We start from the raw sequence: 25,828 nt of genomic DNA, 5'->3' as shown, positions 1-25,828 counted from the left end.
CCCAAAGACAGAGTCCATTCAAGCTCCAAAGATCAGCCTTCTCACAAAAATTCACCGGCTCATACATAAGCATACAAACTGCCCATGAGGTTACATTACACTTAATGAAAGATTCGACGTTTTCTGTGAGATTACACTCATTTGATATTCATTGCCAAAAGGATCTGCTTCCGGTGGCCCTGGCTAGCTTGCTGAAATTCCGTCTGGGGACTGAGGGCTTCCGTTCTGAGGTGGCCAGAGGGAGAGTGATTTTTTTTTTCAAGCTTCCTTCCCTCCCCTCAATTACACACACACACACACACACACACACACACACACACACACACAAACACACACACACACACACCCTGTTGCCTGGAGACTGAACGAATTCCTGATGCTTACGCTTCTTTTCATTCCCCAGAAGCAGGAGCTCTGGAAACTGGGGCCTCCAGGAAACATTCCTAGGGCGGGGGAGAGGCGGGGACGCGAGTGACACTTCCTCACCAGCACCAGCAGGCCCGCCCCTCCCCACTGCCCTCCCTTTCCTCCCCAGGCCTGAAAAGCCCCAGCAGACTGGAACTGAAGGGCTCCCGCAGGGAACAAGGCCCCCTTTGAAAGCCCGTGTTTACGCAGCCCCGGGCAGGAGTTGCCATGGCCACGGTCCACCCCTGGCAGGACACAGCAGGCCTCAGCGCCGGGACACCCTCTCCGGGGCCCGTAGCTGCTGGAGGCGCTGCTTTTCCTCAAGTCTTCGGCTCAAAACATAATCCTGAACGAAATGAAAGAGGATTAGGGCTTCCCCCCAGCAGCCTAGCGGCAGCCCCCCTCGGTGGCTCCCTGGAGGAGGGCGGGTGACCCGTCCACGCTGGGGGTGACACTGCCCGCCGGCCCCTAATGGGGTCACTTCTTTATGTAACTCATTATCGCCTCGCACCGGAGCCTAGCAGGACCCGGGAGGCCAGCCGGGGTCGCCGGGCTGCGGGAGGCCACCGCCGCGCTGACCCCAGGACAAAGGGGCAGCCCAGGCCGGGTCAGGGACCTTCAGCCCCAACGGGTCCTACATTCCTCCCTAGCCCCCCTTCCCCCAGGACCGGCCGGAGGGATAGCAGCCTCTAAATAATTCAGCCCTCAAATTGCTCTGCGCTCAGAAGGGTTTCTTCATTTATTTTTCAGCTCTCCGAGGTCTGCAGTTTCACAAGGGAAGCACTTTAATCCCAACCCTGAGCCCGCTTTTGCACCCAGAGCCTCCCAAACCTCCGCGCACCCACCCCCCAGGACTGAAAGGAAGGAGCCCCCCCAACCCCCGAATTCAACAAATTGCTGGAAGCAGATGGGGCGTGGGAAGAATGGTGGGCAGGCAGGCACTCCAGGGGCTGTAAGCTTCACCTGGCACCTGGCAGTGCTGGCAGAACTGAATGAATACAAGGACCTGAGCGTCAGCCTGCGAGACCTGCCTCTGTCAGCAGTCTCCCCAAGCTCCCTCCAGCCCCCTAGCCTCTCAGGACTTCTGGCTGCACCCGGCCCGCCACACCCCTATACAGCCCTCATGCTCATTCCAACGCAGAGGGTCTGCGGGCACAGAATTACCAGGTCACAGGTCCCTGCAAGTGGCCAGCTTTGGCTTCTGTTAATAGTATTAGCTGATATTTTATGGGGCACTCATTTCATGTAATCCCCACCATAACCATATGAGGAAGGTACCTCAAATATCATCATTTCACAAGTGAGGAAGCCCAGACTCAAGGAGGTAAAGACATTTCCCCAGCTCATACAGCTTAGCAGAGTGAGGATAAGGACTCGCCCCCAGCTGTCTTAATTCCAGACTCCAGGCCTTAACCCCACCTTGCACAGACACACGCATATACTGCACTTCAGGATCTTCAGAGAACTCAGCCCAGAGAGGTGAAGTGACTCATTCACAGTCACACAGCCAGCTGGGACAGTGCCAGACAAGGAACGAAGTGCCATAACCTGGGCTCAGTTCCTTTCCACATCACAGTTTCAGCTACAGAAGCATCCATATTTAGGCAGGTGAGAGCACAGTCAAGGTACTCTCTGTTTCACCATGTTAGGGTCTAATGGCCTGTGAACCTAGCTTGACCCTGGGCAATGCCCCAAGCCAGTCCTGTCCATTCCCTCCCATCCAGGGTCCAGGCTCCGTGACCTTCCCACACACAGCTCCTCTGCCTCTAGGAGAGTTTTATCTTTTGTTTTTGTTTCAAAATAGGCCCCTCGCTCACAAGATTACAACCTCTCCCATCCCCCTTTGGGGCAGTGCAATCTCCGAGATTCCTAATGAGAAATCACACACCAACAGGCCAGCTCACATTAACGCAGCACTCCAGATATTACCCAACCAACTCGCCAGTCCTTGAACCAGCTAAGCACAGGCCCCTTTCTGAGGACCGTCTCTACCCCCCTTCACAGGGTCACCCCCCAGGCCTTGGTGGTACTATACAGACCATGGCCTCCTGGCTCCAGCTGATGAGACCAACAGGAGACAGCTGACACGAATGGGCCAACCAGCTTCTTTCACCAGGAATTTGAATCAAGGTTCTGAGCTGCTATTCAGCCTGATGGTTACTGGAACCAGAACCGGTCTAGTTGGAAGCTGAGGGCCCATGAACTCTGGCACGCACACACACACACACACACACACACACACACGGAAGCAGTGGCGTCCTGCATTTGTAGATACTTGGGAGGCCAGCCGTAGTCCCTGCCCTCCATCTTCCATTCCCCTGTGGTTTCGAATAGCTCAAGCTAGGTTTCTGTTACTGGCTGTCAGTAGAGCCTGAACTAAGAGATGGGCTGCGCTATTATCCTCCTTTTATAAATGACGAAAGAGGCTCACAGAGGTGAAGTGAGTCAATGGAAGTCACATGACCAACGTGTAGTAAAGGAGAGGTTACAATCGGTGCTGTGTGACTCTCCTTCAGTGCCATCTCGTGCCTCCTCCCCTTAAAGGATTAAAGGAAGTGGCAGGTAAAAAACAAAACAAAACTCGGATAACTGAGGATAAGTGATTAGGCCGGAGGCACTCCAATGGACTAAAGCCACCGGCAAGAAATACAAAATCCTCGCCTTTGAAACCGGGAAGACAGCCCTTTGCCCCGCTGTGTTTCCCAGCCTCGTCAGCGGTTAGGTTGAATCCATGGGACTAGTTCCCGCCAATGAAATGTGAATGGAAGTAGGGGGTGTCTGTTCCTTGCGAGGCGGCTAGAAGCCGGGGGCTGTCTCCATCTCTCTTCCACTCCTGTGATAACTTTAAAGGTCCCAGATTTCAGACGGTGTGGATAGGGGAGGACTGCTGAACGGCATCAGACTCTCCATGAGCACAAATGAAACCCAGATTGTGTCAAGCCCCCGGCACGTTAGGGTTTGATTATTACTACAGCACAGGTCTAGCCTCTCCTGACTGAAGTTCACCAGTTATTCGACCTGTTGTGCCCTTCAGCACATTTTCCTGGTCTGCAGGATGCTACATTTGTTTATTTTAACATTCATTTGCTTAACAAATATTTTTTAGAGCACCAGAGCCAAATGCTGTAATGGGGAGAGCCAAAAGCACTGCACCAAAAAAAAAAAAAAAAAAACCCAGTCCCTCCCTCAAGAAGGTCCTCATCTGGTGACCCACATGCCCACTCTGGGGCTTTTTTTTTAAAAAAGAACAGTTCCACAGGTGTGAAAGCAGCTCCCCCCTCACCCCCCCAATCCCACCGCCCCCCCTCCCCAACCAGCGCCTGGCTACACTGAGCTCTGAGAAAAGGTAAGCTGCCAGGAGGGAAAGGCAGCTGGTCCCAGCAACTCCAGGACGGTGGCAGCCAAGAGTGAGTTCACAGCAGGTTTTCACACCCTGCTCCCTCCCAGCTCCCCTCCCACTGGCCTCATGGCCACACACAAGTGCTTCCCCTGCCCTGGGCACAGAACATAAGAGAGAAGGCATCAGGGAGGAGTCACCAAGAGAGCAGGTGGCTGGTAGAAAGCAAGAGCAGCGGAAGACACAACTCCTCTGCCCGCACCCTCCTCTGTAGCAGAAGGATCTCCTCTGGGAATCACCCCCCCACACTTCATTTCTCTTAGCCCCAAAAGTCTCCAATGACTACGCTTTTCTCTCCTGACCCCACATAGTTGAGGACCAACCAGAGAAATAATCATTGTCCAGAACTGGTATCTCGCTATTGTCCCCTTTCTTTATGCCAAAAGTTAGACGAGAAGTTAGCTGGTAGGGTTGCCATATACAGTTGTGTGAGCTGTTCACTTCACAAGGTGCCCATCCAAGGGGGCAAATGGGGCTGGAATCTAGCCTATGCTCTGCTTACCAAGCTCGGTCCCCCGAGAAAGGGTCCTGTCTTCTAATTCACACGGCGGTATCTGCTGTATGCTGAACCCACAGAAGCACAGAGACAGTGCTTCTCCATAAATAAAGCTTGGAGAAGTCTGATGATGAGGATATGCGAATGTACTATACTGGTCTCTCTACTTCTGTGTATATTTGAAAATTTTCACAATAAGGGGCGCCTGGGTGGCTCAGTGGGTTGAGCATACAACTTTTGATTTCAGTTCAGGTCATGATCTCACAGTTCATGAGATCGAGCCCCGAGTCGGGGTCTACACTGACAGAGCTGAGCCTGCTTGGGATTGTCTCTCTCTCTCTCTCTCTCTCTCTCTCTCTCTGCCCCTCCCCTGCCTCTCTCTCAAAATAAAGAAACATTACAAAAAAGAAAGAAAAGAAAAATTTCACAATACAAGTTTAAAACCAAAAAACCATCCTACCTAGTAAATGGCTGCATTATTTGGACAAGTTACTTCACACCTTAGTCCTTAGTCGTAGCTCCTACTTCTAAACAGACAACAGCCCGGGCTCACAGGGCTGATACAGGACTAAATTGAATTACCTAAGTGAAATGCTTGACACAGAGTAAGTCCTCTTATGAATGGGAGCTGTTAACAGTGGCGGCTGCTGATGGCTGGGGCAGGAAGGAAAACGAGGCAAAATGGGGACAGAGAGACATTGTTGAGAAAAGCCAACACTCTGGAAAATGTGTGCCATGAAGCCAGAGAGAGTCTGAAAACGCGACCACCCTTTTAACACTCCAGGGGCTGGTGTGAGGAGCTTCCTTGCAACCCTCCCCACTGCCTCTCCCGGGCAGACTTCACATTCCCCTGGCGACCCCAGCCTCAGCTCAGAATCCAAATTAAGGTCCACAAAAAGGTCACAAAGAGTGGCTCAGAAAAGGATGTGTTCCCCAGCCGCTTGGCAAACTCAGAGAACAGGGCAACTTGCCGGTGGGGCTGGGCAGGCAGGATGCGCTCACACCTGGAAGCCTCCTGCCTGGAGTCCCGGAAGAGACCGAGAGATCCCCAAAGACGGTCCAAGGCATCAGGCCATCAGCACAGGGAGGGCCCCTGCCACCTTCACAGGACGGGGTCAGAAGTAGCCATTCACATCCCCGAAGGTCAAAAGCTGTTTTTGAATTGTCTAGTTTTATGTAATGAATTTGTATGTTAATGTCTTCAAAATGATCACTGCTGTGTGAATTTCACCAGTGGTTTGTCATTTAAAAATGACCCTTACACCCCCTATTCATTTCCCCTTAAGGCCTGTTCATTCCCCAGAGCCTCACAGGGATGGCAAGGGCTGAGGGTGGCAGTGACAGGAAGCTGGGAGCTCTTCCCAGAGCCCCTGGAGGGACCTCAGCCTTGGCTTGAACCTCAAGGCCCCTCGTGTCCGCCTGGCCTCTGTCTGGGGAGACTGCCACAGAAGGCTTCTGGTTTTGGTCAAATGCCATCCCACTCTCTTGCCCTCTTCTTTCTTTTTTCTTTTCCAGGATGATAGCTAATAGGATGATTCAGTCTCTTATTAAGTCGATTCATGAGAAAAAAGGAAGTCACCCAAGTTTCCAATCTTCTCTTCATTGAACGCAAGCCACTCTATGGCTCATCCCCATAAGTCCTTGATAGAAATCTGGTAACGAGGAAGAAATTCACTAAAAAGCCCTTGCTTCACCTTTCCTTTCACATCCCAAGAATTCACTACCCTTGGCTCGTTTTCTAAGTTTCTATAGCTGTCACAGCTGAGGGCTGAGTTGGGATTTAAAGACAGGCTTCCAGATAAAATGTGATAGAAAGGGAAAGAGGCACGTGGCTCTTAAATCCGTAGACGGTGCACTCCCTCATGGCAGATAGTAAAAATCCACCCAGAAAACGTCCTTCTCTGTCCCTGCGGCTCTCCTCAACTCTGTCCCAAACTTAGAAGCAGCTGTTTCCCTATAACTCCAAAAAAAGCTCTCATATGCTCCGTCCCCTCATTCTTTCCAACACTGTGATCTGTACACTTAATCTACCTCCAGGCTCAGCTTCTCCCTCCCTCGGCTCCTCAAATAAAAGAAGAGGAGCAGTGAAAGAATAAAAAGTCCAACGCTACCACAGAATAAAGCCCTCTTGTAAACACCATCTACAGACTCAGCAGCCTGGCTTTCTGGGTTCGCATCCCACTTCCTCAACTAACTAGCTGAAGGATCTCGGGCGAGTTGATTCAACCCTCTGTGCCTCAGTAAAGTGGTGATAATACCATACTCGTATAGGGCTGAGTAAATAAATTAATGTGCTTAAGAAGGTGGCTGGCAGGCAACAGGCATGGAATAAATGCTAGCTGTTATTACTGGACCATCACAACGATCCTGCGCTGGAGGGATTATTATTAACAGCTCTGTTTAGCAGATGTGTTCAATTGGCATTTGTTGTTGTGGGTATAACAATAGCTTAACCTCAAAAAAAGTACAAACCAAGAAGTTAGGTGATCTGCTCAGAACGACACGGTCCATTCGTGGGTCCGGGGTGAGACCGGACCTCTGGTCTTGGACTCCAAATGACACGCTGATGAGCTTCACACTTTCACACGCTCCCTCCCTCAGGCACAGAAATTTAAGAAGTGCCATGGATCAGCATCAAAAACAGATTTCAGTTCCGTAGCCCCCAGAGAGTGGCAGTATCTCAAGGGAAGGGTGCAGGATTTGCCAAACAAAATCAATTTCCATTTGTTTTCATATTCCAAGAAAACACACCAAAGCGGCCTTAGGAGAAGGTGCCACCCCATCAGAGGTGTCAAAAGACCACTCACGGCGGAGGCTTGTACGGGCCTCAGTAATGTTTCAGACTAAAAGGGCTCCCTCGGGAGGCTCCTAGGCTGTCAGCGATTTGCAAAAAAGGTCAGTGCAAATCATTTGGGAGCACATTTATGCAGGCCTGGCCTAAGCCGTGTGGACTTCTGCCAAGCCCATAGTTTTTTTAAACACGCACTGTCTTCACCCTTGATAAATAGCAGCCAGGCTACAGAAATATTTCCATTACGCCCAAAGCCTCACTTGCCGCCACAACTCATCGAAATGGAGGTTTCCAGTTTGAGACGAACTCTTCCACAAAAACATCAAAAAACACACCAACCTTTCCAGCAGAGGTAACCAAGCGGGCATTTAGGGAACCTCCAAACACGAGTAAATGATATTTGTGGAAACAAATTATTTGGTAAGCATATGCTCCTGCCCAAACTCTTAATTGTATCTAATAAATGGACTAAGCCCATCTCTTCTAGCTCTGTTATGAAGGCTCGTTACAAGATTTCTACACATGCGCTTCCATGAATGCTCTTCACGTCGTATATCAAGACTGATGAAGTCACCTTCTGGCCATGCTGGAGAGCTAGCAATGAAAAGCGTTTCACATGTAGCCCTGGCCCTACCACCAACTACCACGTCATTTCACGAAATGATGATACAAACAACAACTGGCACCAGCAACAGCAGCTAACGCTTACGTGTTAGCAAATATGCTAACTTGCAAATATGCTAAGCCTTGCGCTAAGGACTCAGTAAGTATTTGATTCACGGGGTACCTGGGTGGCTCAGTCCGTTAAGCGTTCGACTTCGGCTCAGGCCACCATCTCACGGTTCATGGGTTTGAGCCCCGCATCAGACCCTCTGCTGTCAGTGCAGAGCCTGCTGCAGAGCCTCTGTCTCCCTCTCTCTCTGCTCCTCCTCCCCCCCACTTGCGCTCTCTCTCTCTCTCTCTCTCAAAAATAAAAATAAACTTTAAAAAAAAAATTTAAAAAAACGGTTAAGTATTTGATTCTCATTAGCAGTTATTAGGGAACAGCGATACCCTCATTGTGTGGGTCAGGAAACCAAGATTCTGAGAGACTGAGTAACTTGCCCTAAAAACCCAACAGCGACTGCAGAGGCGGCATTCAAACTCATGTTCTTAACCACATACCATAGGTCTTTCTGAGCTGCCTTACAACCCAGGATCACAAATTCTTCCAGGAACGGGCTGGGCGAGCTTCGAAATCCTTTCTGGCTATAAAATTCAGTGATTCTCAAGGGCTACCTGGGTGGCTCAGTCAGTTAAGCCTCTTCGTTTCAGCTGAGGTCATGATCTTGTGGTTTCCGGTTCGAGCCCCACGTGGGGCTCTGGGCTGAGAGTGCACAGCCTGCTTGGGATTCTCTCTGCCCCTCCTCTGCTTGCTTGCTCTCTCTCAAAATAAATAAATAAACTTTATAAATAAACGAAATTCAGTAATTCTTATTTTTTTATTTTTAAAGATTTTTATTTGGGGGAGGTGTGTGGGTGGCTCAGTCGGTTAAGCATCCGACTCTTGATCTCGGCTTAGGTCATGATCTCACGGTTCATGAGTTCGAGCCCCGCATTCAGCTCTGTGATGACAGCATGAAGGCTGCTTGGGATTCTCTCTTTCTACCTCTCTCTTTCTGCTCCTCCCCTGCTCACGCTCTATCTCTCTCAAAATAAAGAAATAAACTTAAAAAAAAAAGGTTTTGGGGCACCTGGGTGGCTCAGGTGGTTAGGCATCTGACTTTGGCTCAGGTCATGATCTTGTGGTCCGTGAGTTCAAGCCCCTGCCTTCAGGCTCTGTGCTGACAGCTCAGAGCCTGGAGCCTGCTTCAGATTCTGTGTCTCCCTCTCTCTCTGCCCCTCCCCCGCTCATGCTCTGTCTCTCTCTCTCTCTCTCTCTCTCTCTCTCTCTCAAAAATAAATAAAACATTTAAAAAAATTTTTAAGGGGCGCCTGGGTGGCGCAGTCGGTTAAGCGTCCGACTTCAGCCAGGTCACGATCTCGCGGTCTGTGAGTTCGAGCCCCGCGTCAGGCTCTGGGCTGACGGCTCGGAGCCTGGAGCCTATTTCCGATTCTGTGTCTCCCTCTCTCTCTACCCCTCCCCCGTTCATGCTCTGTCTCTCTCTGTCCCAAAAATAAATAAACGTTGAAAAAAAAAATTTTTTTTTTTTAAAAATTTTTTTTAAAGATTTTATTTTTTTAAGTAATCATTATACCCAATGTGGGGCTCAAACCCACATCCCCAAGATCAAGAATCACATGCTCTACCGACTGAGCCAGCCAGGCACCCCAGTGATTCTCTCTTTTAGAAATAAAATGAATTTATGACTTGGAGAAATGCAATGATGTGGTGGGACTGCTAAGATGGACTGAAACATCTGTGTGTGCCTTCCCCAGATCCCACCAGCGGAGGAGAACTCCTGGTTTTCCAGGACAATGATACCCTGTAAAACAACCAGACAGGCCCCAAACCGTCTCTGGAAAAATGACAGCTTGAAGTTCTTACAGGACACCCCAAACTTGCTAGGGTCTGCTAATTCTCAACTGTCAGTGCGCAAACCTTAATTTGACTTCTTCTTTTTTCTTTTTTTTTTTTAACGAAAGTCAAATGCAAGAAAATGTGCACAGTGGGGGCTAGTTTCAAGGCTGTGAGTCCAAGGTGTGTGTGGGCCTTGTGGCATACTTACACCTGCTCTCCTCTCAGGTCTACACCTGCTCGTGGAAAACCCACCTGACGCAGGCAATGTGTTTCACAGCTTCCCTGTGACCGCCCAGCCCGGTGGCTCAGCAGTCAGGTAACTGCGCAACGTTGTGTCCTACACACTCCTGTTGATATCTTCATACGCTCCCTTCCTCATCGCGCATCCCAGTCCCCAGACACACAGACCCTCCACGGCTTCCTAGCCCGACTCCATCTCTGATTCATCCTCTTCCTCTCCCTGCGCAACCCAGGGGCTCCCTGTCTGGCCACCTTACCACGGGCCCACACGAGGCCAGCGGGGAGGCTCTCTCCCAGCTCACCCCTCCCGCCGCTCGCCCGAGCTCCCTGGCTCTCTCAGCTCCTGGCACAGCCTGAAACCGAAACTAATCTCAGACCTGAACAAAATGAAATCATTTCCTATGCCTGATCACCCTACATGACCACTGAAAATCTTCTCAACAGAGCTCTAAACCAGAGCTCTGGAGAACGGCCCCCTAGTACCTACTGCTTCCTTAACAAACAAGGGACAACAAGGTTAGAGGAGGAGGCAGTGATTTCTGTTGCTGCTTTGTTTTAATTTGCATGAGTCCATTTAAACTGATCCCAGCAAGTGAAGCCCACCACCCAGTATTTCAAAGCCACTGTTCCGCATCTGTTCATATTTGGCTCATTCTTTATTTTTTTTTTAAATTTATTTATTTTGACAGAGAGAGCACAAGTTATGGAGGGGCAGAGAGAGAGAGGGAGGGAGAGAATCCCAAGCAGGCTCTGCACTGCCAGTGTAGGGCTCGATGCAGGGCTCGAACTCACAAACCGTGATATCACGACTTGAGCCGAAGTTGGACGCTTAACCGACTGAGCCACCCGGGCGCCCGTTGGCTCATTCTTAATCAGATTCCCTTCTGAGAGCAAGCCTTGTTTCTCTTCAGAGATCTCTGTGGCCCTCTTGCTGAATGCAGTTTAGATCACTATATCCTTATGCTTTTCCTCAATTTGGAAAATTCAGCCTTTACTTTTGTGCTAGGAACAATGACAAACCCAAAACAAACGAAAAAAGCAGGTCATTATAAATGAACATAACGTCAGCCCTTGATGTTCTTTCAAAGAACTGTACGTTTTGAGGAAGATCCTAAACTGTGTTGTGTCAATTCCCCTCGCCCCAGCACGCTTTGGGACACCTTTCTCTGCGCCTGGGGGGATTAGACAATGATCCTACTGTCGGCCTATGCTACACAGAAGTGCAAGGACAAGGGTGCTGGCCCAACAGGTGTATGGCAAAAGACTAATAACTTCTGCTATTTACTTTTCATTCGGCAAGGTTCGCCAAAGGCGCCAAATGTGCACCCAAAGCTCTTCTGGGTGCCAGGCCAGCAGGGTGACCTGGATGACCCAGTAGCTCCAGCAGGGAACAGGCATCCTCAGAAGCATCTGAGCACAGCTGATGCTTTTCTCTAGTGCCAACAGCCCAAAGGTCAACTCCTTGCGGGTTTCCTGCAGGCCTCGTCACAAGGCTTGGACCCCACCCTGTGGGCACTCCCGGTAAGCATCCCCTCTGACTGGGATCAGCGCAGGGCAAGACCCCAGCTGTTGGGCAGATGTGCTTCGTGTCCCGGCTCACTGACTAATGGATGAGCTGCTCCGTGTTATGGCAGAATAAGGACCTAGGCCAGATTTGAGCCATCTTCTAGCTCAGAAATTCCAGCTCCTTTCACCCTCCTATCGCTGAGCTGACACAGACCTCTAGGGGCCTCTACTTCATCTTCCTGTCTCCAGATGAAATCTCTGAAACCACCAAGACAAATGAAACTCGTTCCCATTTCTAAAGACCTTCAGGGGAGGCCATTCCCCTCCGCTCCTATGAGTCACTTGTTCTCACATCTCACATCCTATCTGCAAGGAACGTTTTCCTCATCCCTTACTCGAGTCCTTCCTCCGCAGCTTACGTTCATTTGCCTCTGGTTCTGCTTCTAAGTTCGGAGAGACAGGAGTGAATCACTGTGCTCTGAGCAGTAACTCTATTTTTTTTTTTAAAGTAATCCCTACACCCAACGTGGGGCTCAAACTTACAACCCTGAGATCACAAGTCGCATGCTCCAGCGGCACCCGGGTGGCTCGGTGGGCTAAGCATCCAACTCTTGATTCCTGCTCAGGTCATGATCTCACAGTTCATGAGCTCGAGCCCCACATCCGGCTTTGCATTGTGCTGACAAAGCAGAACCTGCTTGGGAATCTCTCTCTCTCTTTTATCTCTCTCCCCCTCCCCTGCTCGCTCTCGCTCTCTCTCTCTCTCTCTCTCTCTCTCTCTCTCTTTCTCATTAAATAAACTTAAAAAGAAAAAAGAGTTGCATGCTCCACCGACTGAGCCAGCCAGGTGCCCCTCTGGGCAGTAACTCTTAGAAGATTTCTATTTCTTCTTCAGCAAGTTCACTGCAAACATTACAGGAGGTGACTCTTAAAAACCACAAAGACATCAAGGAAGCCAACTGCACTTCCCAGTTCCTGCCTCACCCCAGCCAGGGTGTTGCAGGATCCAGAAAATTTGACCCTCGGTTCTAATCAAAGTTCACAGAGTGGGAGAGCGATGTCCCGGAGACAGCGGCCACCTTTGCTCTCACTCAGCTCAAGTGCCCTCTCTTGCAGGCAGCCTTCCCCACCCCAGCTCTTCTGGACGGTAGAGCGTCCCCTCTGCAGTGCTTTGTCTCACAGCAGTGCTTGCCGTGGAGTTCTGGGCTAACCTGTCTCCCCTACAAGACTGCAGGCATCTTGCAGGCAGGGGCCTCAATGACCTTTGTACGGGGGGTCAGCCCCAGCAGAGTGCCTGGCACTTGGCCAGCGGTTCTCGGCAGACTGAACACTCCAGGCACCTTCTGGTGATGTCTGAATGTGGCCTGGGCTGCCCTTCCAGCAGAGCACGAAGCCCTTTAGCCCCAGCCCCACCATCCTCGCCTCTCTCCACCCCTAGCCCAGAATTTCTTTAAGGATGTAAGCTCTACAGAGACAGGCCTCTTGGATTCAAATCCTGGCTCTACCACCTTCTAGACATGTGATCTTGGGCAAGTTATTTAACCTCTTTACGTCTCTGTTTCTTAACTGAAAAACAGATCTGACATCTCATAGAGTCTTGTGAGAATTAAATGAGCTGATCCGTGAGAAGCACCTGGAACAGGCCTTGAGCCATAGCAAGTGCTCAGGGAGTGCTGGAATTATATCATTCAGCAGATCTATTCCTTCCCGAAACCCCCTCCACCTTGCAGCTTTCACTCTTGACTGCATAGGGGGCCTGCCCCCCACCCCCGCTACACTCCCTTTCTCCAGAACCAATGTTAGCATCAACATAAAAGTCATGCAACTCTCCTACTTTATTATGACCCTTTCCCAACTCCCCTACTCTCATCAGCTTATTCTCTTACCCAAAAAGAAGGGAGAAGAGTCAGTTCCACCGCAGGGCTACAGATGCTGAGTCATTCTGTACCCAACTACGCTTCTCTATCATCACCCTTGACATTTCAGGCTCCCATCTCCCCACCATGCAGAGCCCTTTGCTCATGATCTAAAAGCCTGAACACACTTCATCCTACTCCTCCTAAAGCCAGCTTCCACCTCTACAGTCTTTAGACTGTAAAATCTTTACCAAAGATTTTCCTTAACAACAAGGAGCCTCAGAACATTAGCACCCATGCGCAGAAATAACAATAGTAATAATAGGGGCACTTGGGTGGCTCAGTCCGTTGAGCATTGGACTTTGGCTCAGGTCATGATCTTGTGGTTTGTGAGTTCGAGCCCCACGTGGGGTAGCTGCTGTCAGTGTAGAGACCCCTTGGGATCCTCTCCTTCTCCCCCTCCCCCACTGCCGCACACCCTCTCTCAAAAATAAATAAACATTAAAAAAAAAGTTAACAAAAATAATAGTACTAATAGCGTCCACACTAAAGAACATTTATTCTTTGGCATACACATTAGCTCTCCTTCCACGCTTTCTAAAGCTGAGAGACTGAGGCACTTATAAAATCAGAGAGGAAGAGAGAGGGCTGGGACTCTAACTTCGGATCCTACGCTCTAAACCACTGAGCTAGGGGGTGGGGGGGAGGGCACCAAAGGGCCCCAACTGCCTCTGGGGAAGGAGGTTAGAGGGAGCTGGAACTTCTTTATCCCACCAATCATTCCTCAGAGACACTTGGTGCCACCATAACAGAAATGGAAAGGCCACATTTTACAAGGGAGTTTCTGTTTACAGGCATTGTTATAGCATTTGCCATTTATGACCTGTTTTAAAAATAATAAGAGAGGCCCCTGTGGGTGGCTCAGTCAGTTGAGCGTCCGATTCTTGGTTTCCGCTCAGGTCATGATCCTTGAGTCGTGGGATCAAGCCCCGTGTCCGGCTCCGCACTGAGCGTGGAGCCTGCATGAGAGTCTCCCCCGCTCCTCGGTCCCTCCCCCACTCATGTGCACTCTCTAAAAAAAAAAAAAACAAAACAAAAATTAAAAATAAGCGTAATAGCCGCGTTATTACGAGCCCACTATAACTGCTCTGACAGATCAGACGTGCTCACTGGGAGGCTGAAGGCAGGGATCAGAGAAGCACTGAGTGAGCCACCACAACCAGCATCCTCAACTCGCCAGTGCTATCCAGGGCAGCAGCAGTGAATGTGAAATTTTAGACACTGCCACAGGACCCTGACATCTCACCAAGACAACTTCCAAGTCCCAAATTCGGGGACTTGGACTATGGCGTCTCCAAGGCCTCCTGTGGCTCAATGAAATGGAGGCATCTCCTCCTCTGGGCCATTTTGCATAGTTAGAGGTGACCCCTGCCTGACTCCAGCTTCCTGCCCCCAAGGCTTTAGAATACTCCTGAGGAAATGTAGGAAGCTCTGAAGGAGGGAACAAGTGTGGGTACTGCTGTACCCCAAACACTGCGCTGGCTACTTAAATAAAGCAAAATGCCCATGAGCTACCACTGTCTCGGGGCACTTGAGCCTCAGAAGTGCTTCTCAACACCAAAGCAGAGAAGTCAGAGATGGAAGCCCCTACTAAAGGCCCTTCCAGATCCGACAGCAAGCGTAGGTGCCACGAACACCTGAGCAGCCAAAGTAGGGCACTTTGGTTAAGAAACCAAAGGCAGGCCACACCTCCTGGGGTGCACTGGGGTCGGTGACATCTGTCTCCTCTGGGCCCCCCACTGTCGTTTAAAGTCCAAAGGAACCTACAGTACCTGGATCCTGGCCTTGGACAACGGTGCCCCAAAACTCCTCAAGAGGGGCAGTGTTTTTCACACTTGCACTCTCCACTGAAGCTCCTCCTTCCACCTGAAGCCCTCTTCCCCAAGAATAAGCTGGGGCTCTTAAAGCGCCTGGCTCCATACCCAGTGAAATTATACTTGCCTCTAATCCGATAGAACTGTGGCCCCCACGCAGCGCCTAGAGCCTTCTCGCCACACAGACAGCCCCTGGAGAAGCCCCCTGCCCCAGCCATCTGCCCCCATCCTCTGGCTGACTGTAGGGAGCTGGACTCTGGTCCAGAGTTTCCAGGTCACTGTGGCCACACGCCCAAAGTTGCATGAGAAGGTCATGAGAAACGACCTCCTGAGAAGTCTACTCTTCGCACACTGGGATTATTCACTGACTGGCCACAAAGGAGAGAACTGTTCTGAATGGACTTTGCTGGACCAAGACTGTAGATCAGGGGTCTTCCAAGGGGTTCCAGTTCCAAAGGGTATGGTAACATCGTGATAGCGTATACAAAATGTGTCCCTGCACACGTGCACTTTGGAGACAGCAGGAGCTGGGGCTTTCACCAGATTCTCAAAGGGGCCCATGACCCCAGCCTCTGGCCCCAAGTCCCCCCTAGTCATGTTACCACTGCTGGGCCATCCTAGTCATCCAAGGTCTCTCTCCTGTTTAAGGATGTGCCCAGGCCTGACGCACCACTCCTGTTCCCTTGTCTCCCGCTCCTTCCAGCAGCAGAAAGGGGACAGGCGGATTTCAAACCCAACCCTCCTGCACACACCCTTCAGCCTCCTGGTGACGTGAGCCAGGTTTCTCTCTCCATCCCAGAGATGCCACCCTCCATTCAAAATAGAGGTCCCAATGGCATCGACCCCTGACAACAGAGAGGGGCCAGTTTCACACTTGATGCTACAAAGGGGCCAAATCTCATGGTAAGGTGACCTCCTCCATGAGAATTCCCTGTGTCCCTCACTTGTTCAGGCATACATGGCTAACTCCACCAGGCGGTAAAGATGAGCATGCCTGCCAGAGAAAGAGCATGAGAGGCCCAGAACATCTCCCTGAGTCCTTTCTGCAGGACCAGGTGGCTCAGGATGCTCAGAATAACCAACAGGCAAGGTTATTCCCCATGTGGGGTGGTGTTCCTGCCTCAGGGCCAGGTGGGGAGTGAGATGGTCTCCTTGCATCCCGTACCACCTCTAGGACATCTTACATCTAAACTCCCAGTCATTCCCCTCACTCTCACCAAAATACATACATACATATGTGTGTGTGTGTGTGTGTGTGTGAATGTACACACACACACACACACACACACACACACACATTTTATTTCCTTAATAAAATAAAGGAAAATCTAAAACCTCCTTTCCCCTAAAACAAGTCCCTCTCCAGGAATTTAATTTCAGCAAAAATTTCCTGCAGCCAAAACTTCTTTTAAGGAGAAAAGAAAAGGCCAAGCCAGTGCCAGGTGTAAGGCAACAATGCAAGGAGAAACTGAAGAGGAAAGAATGAATAAACGCCAACACCAACCCCCTGGAGCTTAGAGCCGGGGGCATACCGAGCCGGAGGGGCGGGGGAGCAGGGGCGGGGACAGTGCGTTCTGAACTTTCCCTAGCGAGCCACCGGGAGATGCAGCTCCCAGGGGACCGGGTGGGACCAGAAAAGGCTGAGCCGACCTGTGACATCGGCGGGGACGGGAAGCCAGCCTCCCCTCCTCCTAGGAGGAGCTCTGCCCTCAGCAGGCGCCCCCCGCCAGCCAGCGCCCCCAGGCCCGGGCAGCGCTGCGAGGGGCGCCCACACAAAAGGGGGAGCGGCCGGGGCAGGGGCTCAGGGCGGCGCCGGCTCGGGGAGGCCTCGCAGCCCATCCCGGCGCCGCCCGCCCGCCCGCCCGCGACCACCCCTCGAGCCCCGAGCCCCGAGCCCCGCTCCCCGCCCCCCGGTGCCCGCCCGCCTCGCGCGCCCACGGCCTGGGTGAGGAGGGGGCTCAGGGAGGAGGCGAGGGCCGCGACCCGGCGCACGCGGCTGGGGCGGCGCGGGCTCCCGGGAAGCCGCGGCGGCAGCGCCGGGAATCAAACTCGCGCCGGCCCGGCCCTCCCGGCGGCGCCGCGGCGATCGGCGCCCGAGAAGGTGGGGCCGCCGGGCCGGGCCGGAGCCGGCTCGCGCGGGGGAGCGAAGGGAGGGTCTTACCGAGCAGCCGCCACGCGCGTTCGCTGCCCCGCGGGCCCGAGGGGCCGGCGGGCGGGGGAGGGGCCGCGATCCCGCGCCGGCGGCGGTGGCGGCGGTGGCGGCGGCGGGCCCGGCGCGGCGGCGCGGCTGGGGCGCGGGAGGCGGAGAATGCGAGGCGAGGCCAGCTTCCTAGCGGCGGGCGGCGAGAAATGCAGCTGTCCCTGCGCGGCCGCCGGCGGGGCCACAAGTGGGGCCGCGCGGGGAGGAGCGGGACCGCGGGCGGGGCGCCGGCCAGGCCGCGGCGCCCCCAGACCCGCTCGGAGGCCCGACCCCCTCCGAGAGAGGAGGGAAGCCGGAATGGGGGGGGGGGGGGCGGGAAGCGGCACAGTCGCGGGGCTGGGGGGCCCCGGGGGACGGTTGGCGGGGTCTCCCCTGCGTCGCCCCCGCACCAGCCGCCGTGAGCCCCCACCGGCGGGCCGGAGGGCGTGAGCTAGGAGCCTCGGTCTCCCCCGGCTAGTGGGGTGCGGGGCGTCCTGCCCCTCCCTGCTCGGGGACCGGCGCCGGGAAGGCGCTCCCGGAGACGGGCCGGGGTGGGGCGGGGACCCGAGCGCGTGGCTCGGAGGGCCACCTAAGAGCAGAGCTGCCCGGGCGGGTGCAGAGGGTGGACGACGCACATCTGGGCCTGGGACAGCTGCGGTGTGGGGGAAGGGTGGCCCCTGGGAAGCCAGGGCTCCGGGAAGGAAACAAAATGCCGAGGTCGGAGGAGATGGTGAGGAGGGGGTCAGGAGATCAAAGCTGTTATCCATCACATCACATCATCAGATACCTCCTGCCATCTCCCCATCTCCCAGCATCCCCGGTCACTTTTGAGGGCTTCTGAGCCCTGAGAAGATTTTCCACAGAAGAACTTGTCCAATAAATGGGAGATCAGATTTGACTATTCTTTTTCATGTGGTTTGGCTTCAAACTCCAATGTGGGGCGGGGGGGGGGGGGGCCGGTGGCGACAGCCCAGTATTCTGCGTTGAAGAGGAGCTACATAGGAGGTCTGAGGAGGGTGCAGTTCCAGCCCCGCCCCCGACAGCTTGCGAAGGGTCTGCACCCTCCTCTTCCACAGCCTGCCTTGGAGGCCCACTTCCCATGTGGGCCCAGACTCCAGGGAATAGCCCCTCTCCCCTCTTCCTCTGAGGGCTTCCCCCTAGCTCTGCTGAGACAAGTCAACCTGCTCAGCCACAGAGACATCTGATGGTAAAAACCACAAACCAGAGTGCCCCAGACACCATGTGTTTCCATCATTTGCATGTCAAGGGAAGGTTTCTTTAGCAAGTTGGGAACCTGTGAGGAGGAGAAACCTCAGAACCACACCCTCCTTGGGGAGGTCCAACACCAGGTTAGCATTTGGAGTACAGCTCCAGGGTGGGGTGCCCAGACCCTCTGAGGATCTCCTCTCCACCCCACCCCCCACCTCATGCTCCTTCACTTGGTGGTACATGCCCTTGCGGGGGGGGGGGGGGTGCTTGAAACCTCAGGAGGTAGTCCTAGACCCCAGATCAAAGACCCTTTATCTAGACCAACTGCCTCCTGCCTCCCTGCTGACTCCTGGCTCCTGTCCTGACGTTGTAACTGGGAGCTTGGAATTGATCCTGTTTGCCGGTCTTCTAAATTATGTCATCATGAGTGTTACCTTATTCCAGCCCACAGTGTGGTTCACTTTTCTGCCTACTTGCAAGATGCTTCTGCAGTTCCTCCCTGTCACCTGCAGAGCCCGGAAAACGCATCCGCAGACTTGGAGATACCGCTATTTGCATTTGCCCCTGAGTGTTCATAAAATCTTTTAATATGCTATTAATACAGTCATCAAATGAAATCAATCACTCGAATGGACGCTCTTCATTGAAGGACACTTCTTAGGCATTGCTACCTTATCCTTCCTTTCAGGGCTGTCTGGAAGCTTTTCCTCAGACCCCTCCCCTGCCTCTGATACCCACCCTGGGTAACTTCCCTCCCTCCTACCACTGCCTCTGAGCCATAAGGGCCCAGAGGCTCCCAGGCCAGGCCTGCAGGTCCCTCGGACACCTCACAGGCAAGGAGGCTAAAATCGAACTCCGAGCCTTGTCCCTTGCCCTATATTCTATTGGTTACCAAGTCCTGTTCCTTCCTCCTCCACCCCCACCCCCACCTTATTCCCCCAGCTTCTGCCCTGGGTTGGGCCCCTGTTGTCCCTGCTCAGCTCAGAGGATGACATATGCTCTCAGGCACAACCCCCACGCTCCAGGAGGCTCCATCGGTTCTTTCTCCCCTTCTCTGCTTCATACCTTCAAACCTGAGGGATGCCCCCCTTTCTAAGAAGCCTGTAACCCTGCCCTGCCCTCCGGCCATTGCCCTGGTTCTCTCTTGCCCATTCCTCAATAGCTCAATAAACTTCTCCAAAAAGAAACCAGACATGCTGTCTAATCCCTCAATCCCCATTGGATCCTGCAGTTGAGACCCTGCTCCCAGCATTCCAGGGGCAGTTAACACCCTGAAATGACTCCCACCCCGTGGCTTCCCACCTTCTTTGTTTTCCTACCAGCTCCTTCCTTTCTTCAGCCCTGCCTGCCCCAGGAGCTTCTCCAGGGTACAGTCCTCTTGCCTTTTCCTTAAATCCCACAACTCCCAAGATGTTCTCCCAGTGGGGCTAGAGTGGAGCAGGTACCAAGCCCCGATTGCCCCCACTTGCGTGCTGCATGACTTTAGGGCAGTAACTGAACTTTCTCTGGGCCTGTTTTCCTCACCTGAATTTGGAGCTCACAACAGTGCCTTACCTCCAAAGATCGGGGTGAGGTTTACACAAATCCACGCATGTGAAGTGCCCAGACCACTGCCTGGCACATCAAAATGTTCAGTGACGGCTAGCATCGTTACTGATGAGAGTAGCACTGCGTCTGCCGCCAGCTGTCTGGGGTGATGACCCATTCTGGGGTCCCCACTCCCTCTCCTGAGCTCCTGCCTGGAATGTGTAACTGCCATTGGACAGGCTGGCGCAGAACCACCTCACCTTCAGCGTGGCAAGCCTGGAAGCCGTGAAATCCACATCCTCCTTCGCCAGAACTCTCTGTCCTGAAGAAGGGCACCTCCCATTCATCTGAGCTACCAAGTTCACATGCTGCGAATTCAGGGCTTTCTACTTCCTGAATGTCTCTGGAATGTGCCCCCTCTGCATTCCCACGGCTCTGCCCTTGTTCTGCTGGTGCCACCAGGGCTCCTGACTTTCAATCTGTCCTTCTCGATGCTAGCAGGTTATTTTATTTTATTTTATTTTATTTTTAATTTTTTTAACGTTTATTTATTTTTGAGACAGAGAGAGACAGAGCATGAACATGGGGAGGGGCAGAGAGAGAGGGAGACACAGAATCTGAAACAGGCTCCAGGCTCTGAGCTGTCAGCACAGAGCCCGACGCGGGGCTCGAACTCACGGACTGTGAGATCATGACCTGAGCCGAAGTCGGACGCTTAACCGACCAAGCCACCCAGGCACCCAGCAGGTTATTTTCTAAAGCTTAGACTGGTGATGTCTCTGTCTTGTTGAAAAGATACGAATGACAACCCATTGCTTGGAGAATAAAATTTGAACTCCTTCGAGAGGCCCTTCCCAGCCTGCCCTTCGCCTACACTCCAGTCCCTCCCCTTTCCTGTCCTTGCCCCTTACCCCCATGCTAGGACAGTCAAGACCACTTGCTGTTCCCACTGAGCAAATGGGAAGGTGAGGAAAGCTTCTTGCCAAGTCTGTGGCTATACTAAGCACAGATAAGTGGGAGCATATCCGCTGTGTCCCACCTCTGCAATGAGGCTGAGGCTGAGCTGTGGGGCTCAGGCTTGGAAAGAGCGGGTTCCAACTGGACCCCAGGGAAAACCAGACATTGCCCTTCTGGGATTTCCGCAGCCCCAGACAAATGCTGGGGCACAAATCGTGGACAAGAACACGTGGCTGCGGCTTGGGAAACAGCCCATTCTCTTGCCCTAAAGAGAAGCCTTCTAGCATCACCGAAGCTTAGTCAGGTCCAAGGTGGAAAAGAAAGTGGCGTGAACATCCAGATAATTGGGGTAATCCTATCCCTTTCTCCAGCTTCACCGATCTGAGCAGGAAACTCAGAGGACGCTGACAAGTAATTGGCAGTAACACGTGGGGGTTTTGAAAGAACACATGAGAGAAACACGGAAACACGGGAAACATTTTTTACTCAAAATAAATGAGTACGCACCTCCCCTCCCGGGATGGTAACTAGATGGAAACCTGTGGGGTTGCCAACCTGACTTCCAACTGAGAGAAGGATTCCCAGGCCCCTCACCCCTTTCCCGGGGCACCAATGCCAATGTCATGCCTGTAGCACTTTCTGCGAACTCTCCTTCTCTTGAGTAGCCCGCTGCTCCCCAGCGGTCCCTCTGTCCATCCTGCCTACATATAGCTCAGGGTAAGGTAGTAGCTCTCTGCATGAGCTCCTGGGAGACAGGGGGTGTCCTCTGTCTCAGTGCTGGCACCACCCAGCCTGGCAGCGCCATGAGTGAGTACAAATCTCCCTCAACTTACAGTAGTTACGTCCCGACAAACGCATCATAAATTGAAAGTGTCATAAGTCAAAAACACATCGAATACATCTAACCTGCTGAACATCACAGCTTCGCCCAGGCTGCCTGACCTGTGCTAGGAACACTTAACATTAGCCTACAGGTAGGCAAAATCATCTACCACAGGGCCCATTTTATAATAAGGTGCTGACTGTCTCATGTCACGTATTGAATACTGTACTGAAAGTGAGGGACAGAACGGTTGTATGGGTACAGGATGGTTATCAGTGTGTGGGTTGTGACCCTCCTGATCTTGGGGCTGACTAGAAGCTTCGTCCTGCCACCGACATCACGGGAGAGCCTCGTATATCACGAGCCCGGGAAAAGATTCAAATTCACATTTCAAGGTAAAAGATCCAAATTCACAATTCGAAGTAGAGTTTCTACTGAGTGTGTATGTGCTTCGCACCATCATAAAGTCGAAAAATCACAAACTGGACCACTGAAAGGCAAGGACTGTCTGTAACTATTTGCCAAAGGACTGACTTCTGACAGGGGGGTGAGACGCGTCTGGTTTGCCCTTACAAAAACCACATGTCCTCCCTTCACGGGTAAGTTTGTAAGGCTGCAGGGGTCCTGACCTCCTGTACAAAGTCTGCCAGCTTGTCCTCTACAAGGCAGTGGGGTGGAGATCAGGTGTATATAAATGGAATTTCAGGTAACCTTTATCCAGGGGCCTCAGGGGGCTCAGTTGGTCAAACATCCGACTTCAGCTCTGGTCATGATCTCGTGGTTTGTGAGTTCGAGTCTGGGTTGCTGCTGTCAGCACAGAGCCCGCTTTGGCTCCTCTGTCCCCTCTCTCTGCCCCTCCCCTGCTTGCACTCTCCCCAAAATAAATAAATAATAACAAACGAACAAAAAGGATATTTAATGTCTACAAAAATGTTCACAATGTGTTTGGAAAAGGGAGGCTATGAAACAGCTTATGCATTATGAGCCCGTTTATTTATTTTCATTTATTTAGTTATAAGCATAGAAGAAAATTTGCCAACATATTAACAAATTGTTGAATGAGAGTTTTATAGATAACTTTTATTTTACCTTTTTTTTGAGTTTATTTATTTTGAGAGAGAGAGAGAGCACTCAAACACATTTGGGGCTCAAACCCATGAACTATGAGATCATGACCTGAGCTGAAATCAAGAGTCGGGCACTTACCCAACTGAGCCACCCAGGCACCCCAGATAACTTTTGTTTTATTAATAATTATTATTAATTAATACTTTTCTGGACTTGCCAAATTTCCTACGTTGAATGTACATTCCTTTGTAATCATATATATGTATATGTCTGTGTTAGTTTTCAGGGTCACCTTGATTGGAAGGAGGAAAGTTAAACATAAATACCTTTCCCTCTGCAATTACATTTAACTTAGGCAATTTCAAGCCAGTTCTAGGACCTTTTTCGCCCACTTCCCATACTGAGACCCCCAAAATGAACAAGGTCTAGCCCTTCCTCACCTCACCTCCCAAGTCTAAGGGGAAGGTAGATGTGGAGCAGCTGGCAAACAAGACAAGGCAGAGTGTGACACGAAGGTCAAGGTGTAAGCAGATCTAGGGAGGAAGGGGTTCATTGTCACGGGGGAGAGATCAGAGAGGGCGCCTTTGACGAAGTGGCTTTTGAGCCTGCACAAATATTTCACGAGGCTGGACATTCAATCCTGGCTCGGAGCAGCAGATTCCTTCTTCCTCGTAAACTCCCTCTAAACCTGCTCCGTCCACATAGTGTGGTGACCAAGACCTTGGCGCCGGTCAGACCAGGGCACAAGTAAATCCCTGCTGTACTACTTACTGGCGAGGTACTTAGCCTGAATCTCAGTTTTCTCATCTCTAAGACGACAGTAAGAATATCACTGTCTTCCTCACTAGATTAAAAAATAATAATGGTATGGGGCGCCTGGATGGCTCAGTCGGTAGAGCATACGACTCTTGATCTTGGGGTTGTGAGTTTGAGCCCCACACTGGGCGTAGAGATTACTTAAAAATAAAAACAGCAAAATAAAAATAATAATAGTCAATGACAAAGTTTTTTGAACAATTTACAATGCGTCTGACCCTGTTTTAAGCACTTTGGCACATTTTACCTCATTTAATCCAGAAACACCCTAAGAGGCAAGCATTGTTTTTCACTCCTATTTCACAGATGTGGAAACTGAGGCAGAGGGAGGCCAAAAGCTTTGCCCAAATTCCAACCGTAAGTGGGAGAACCATGGTACAAACCCAGCCTGTGACTCTAGGGTCCATACCCTTCACTACACTCCTGGAGTTAACAATTACAATTATTATAAAAGCAAACACATGATGCTTACTATGTGCCAGTCAACCTTTACATTATTTTTAAAAAGTATTTTTATTAATTAATTAATTAATTTTAATGTTTATTTTTGAGAGAGACAGAGCACGAGCGGGGGAGGGGCAGAGAGAGAGGGAGACACAGAATCTGAAGCAGGCTCCGGGCTCTGAGCGGTCAGCACAGAGCCTGAAGCGGGGCTTGAACCCACAAGCTCTGAGATCATGACCTGAGCTAAAGTTGGATACTTAACCAACTGAGCCACCCAGGCGCTCCTATTTTTATTATTTTTAAACTCTACCCTCAGGGCTCCTGGTGGCTCAGTCGGTTGAGCCACTGACTTTTGATTTTCTCTCAGGTCATGATCCCAGGGTCCTGGGATCGAGTCCATGCTGAGTGTGGAGCCTGCTTGAGATTCTCTCTCTCTGCCCCTCTCCCCCACACACTCTCTCTCTAAAATTAAAAAAAAAATTTTAGGGGCTCCTGGGTGACGCAGTCGGTTAAGTGTCTGACTCTTGATCTCGGCTCAGGTCACGATCTCACCGTTCTTGAGTTCAAGCCCCGCATCCGGCTCTGTGCTGATGGTGCAGAGCCTGCTTGGGATTCTGTCTCTCAAAATAAATAAAAAATTAAAAAAAATTTTTTTAAACGTTTAAACTCTATGCCCAATCTGGGGCTTGAACTCAGGACTCTGAGATCAAGAGTTGCACGCTCTACTGCCTGAGCCAGCCAGGCTCCCCAACACTAACATTCTTACCTCATTTACTCCTCAACAGCCCTCAGGTAGGTACTACCATTAGGCGTTGTTCACAGATGAGGAAACTGAGGCACAGAGAGATTAAGTAACTTGTGCACATTTGTTTTGCAGAGCTGGGATCAGGAGGAGGTGGTCTGGCTGCAGTGTCCGTGACTCATCACTGTAATACACTTAGACAATGATGCCTGTTTTGCTTACTGTCATTCTTATAATTCTAAGAGGCCTGCCTGAAATCAAATTAGTCTAAGATGTTAGATCTGGTCCGTCCCAGCAATAATGATTCATGGAGGGGGTTGGGGATGGGGCAAGATAACTATTCCTGAGTCGGATTTGGGGAGCAGAGCCACAGGTAAAGGAGCATCTGGGGAGGACCCCTCGGGCGGGCTGGTAAATGGCCAAGGAAGGAAAGAGAGGAAGCTAGCGCTACATCATCGGTCCCTGAGTGAGGCTCTGGGCACTAGTGGAAAGGCAGGAATGTCTTCTTCTTTGGCAGAAGAGCTTCCCTGGGGTTGTACCACGGCCAGTTCCAAGGTGGTGGGCAGGGGACACTCCCTAGAGGGCTGAGTGATATCTTTGAGGGAGATTCCACTTACTGGGTGTCTCTTTTATTTTTTAAGTTTTTATTTATTTATTTATTTATTTATTTATTTATTTATTTATTTAGAGTGAATGAGCAGGGGAGGGGCAGTGAGAGAGGGAGAGAGAGAATCCCAAGCAGGCTCCACGCTGTCAGTGCAAAGCCCAACGTGGGGCTCGATCCCACAAACTGGGAGATCATGACCTGAGCAGAAATCAAGAGTTGGATGCTCAACTGACCGAGCCGCCCCTACTGGGTGTCTCTTTAAAAGGGAAAATAGAGCCCTCTGGCAGAGCTGAACCCTTGGGACAAGGGGACCCTGAGGCTGTGACAGGACTGAGTTTCCAGGGTCCAAGACCCTCAGCTCCAGGTCCCATACCTGATCCTGCAGGGCCTG

The 25,828-nt window shown here is 51.6% G+C and overlaps 1 protein-coding gene across 2 annotated transcripts in view; it reads right to left on the bottom strand.

Moving 5' to 3' along the window:
* CUEDC1 (CUE domain containing 1) overlaps window positions 1-17,320 on the bottom strand; it is an 84,004-nt gene extending 66,684 nt beyond the window's left edge. The window contains exon 1 of one of the 2 annotated variants that reach the window (XM_043583965.1): window positions 17,227-17,320. The gene's annotated coding sequence lies outside the window, so the exon portion shown is untranslated. The remainder of the gene's footprint in view (window positions 1-17,226) is intronic. The other variant, XM_043583964.1, reaches the window with a different exon arrangement.
* Between the last annotated feature and the right edge of the window lie 8,508 nt (window positions 17,321-25,828).

Source organism: Prionailurus bengalensis, chromosome E1 (assembly GCF_016509475.1).
Source record: "Prionailurus bengalensis isolate Pbe53 chromosome E1, Fcat_Pben_1.1_paternal_pri, whole genome shotgun sequence".
Lineage (NCBI taxonomy): Eukaryota > Metazoa > Chordata > Mammalia > Carnivora > Felidae > Prionailurus > Prionailurus bengalensis.
The sequence above is the reverse complement of the archived record's forward strand: the minus strand, read 5'-3'. Positions and strand labels throughout refer to the sequence as shown.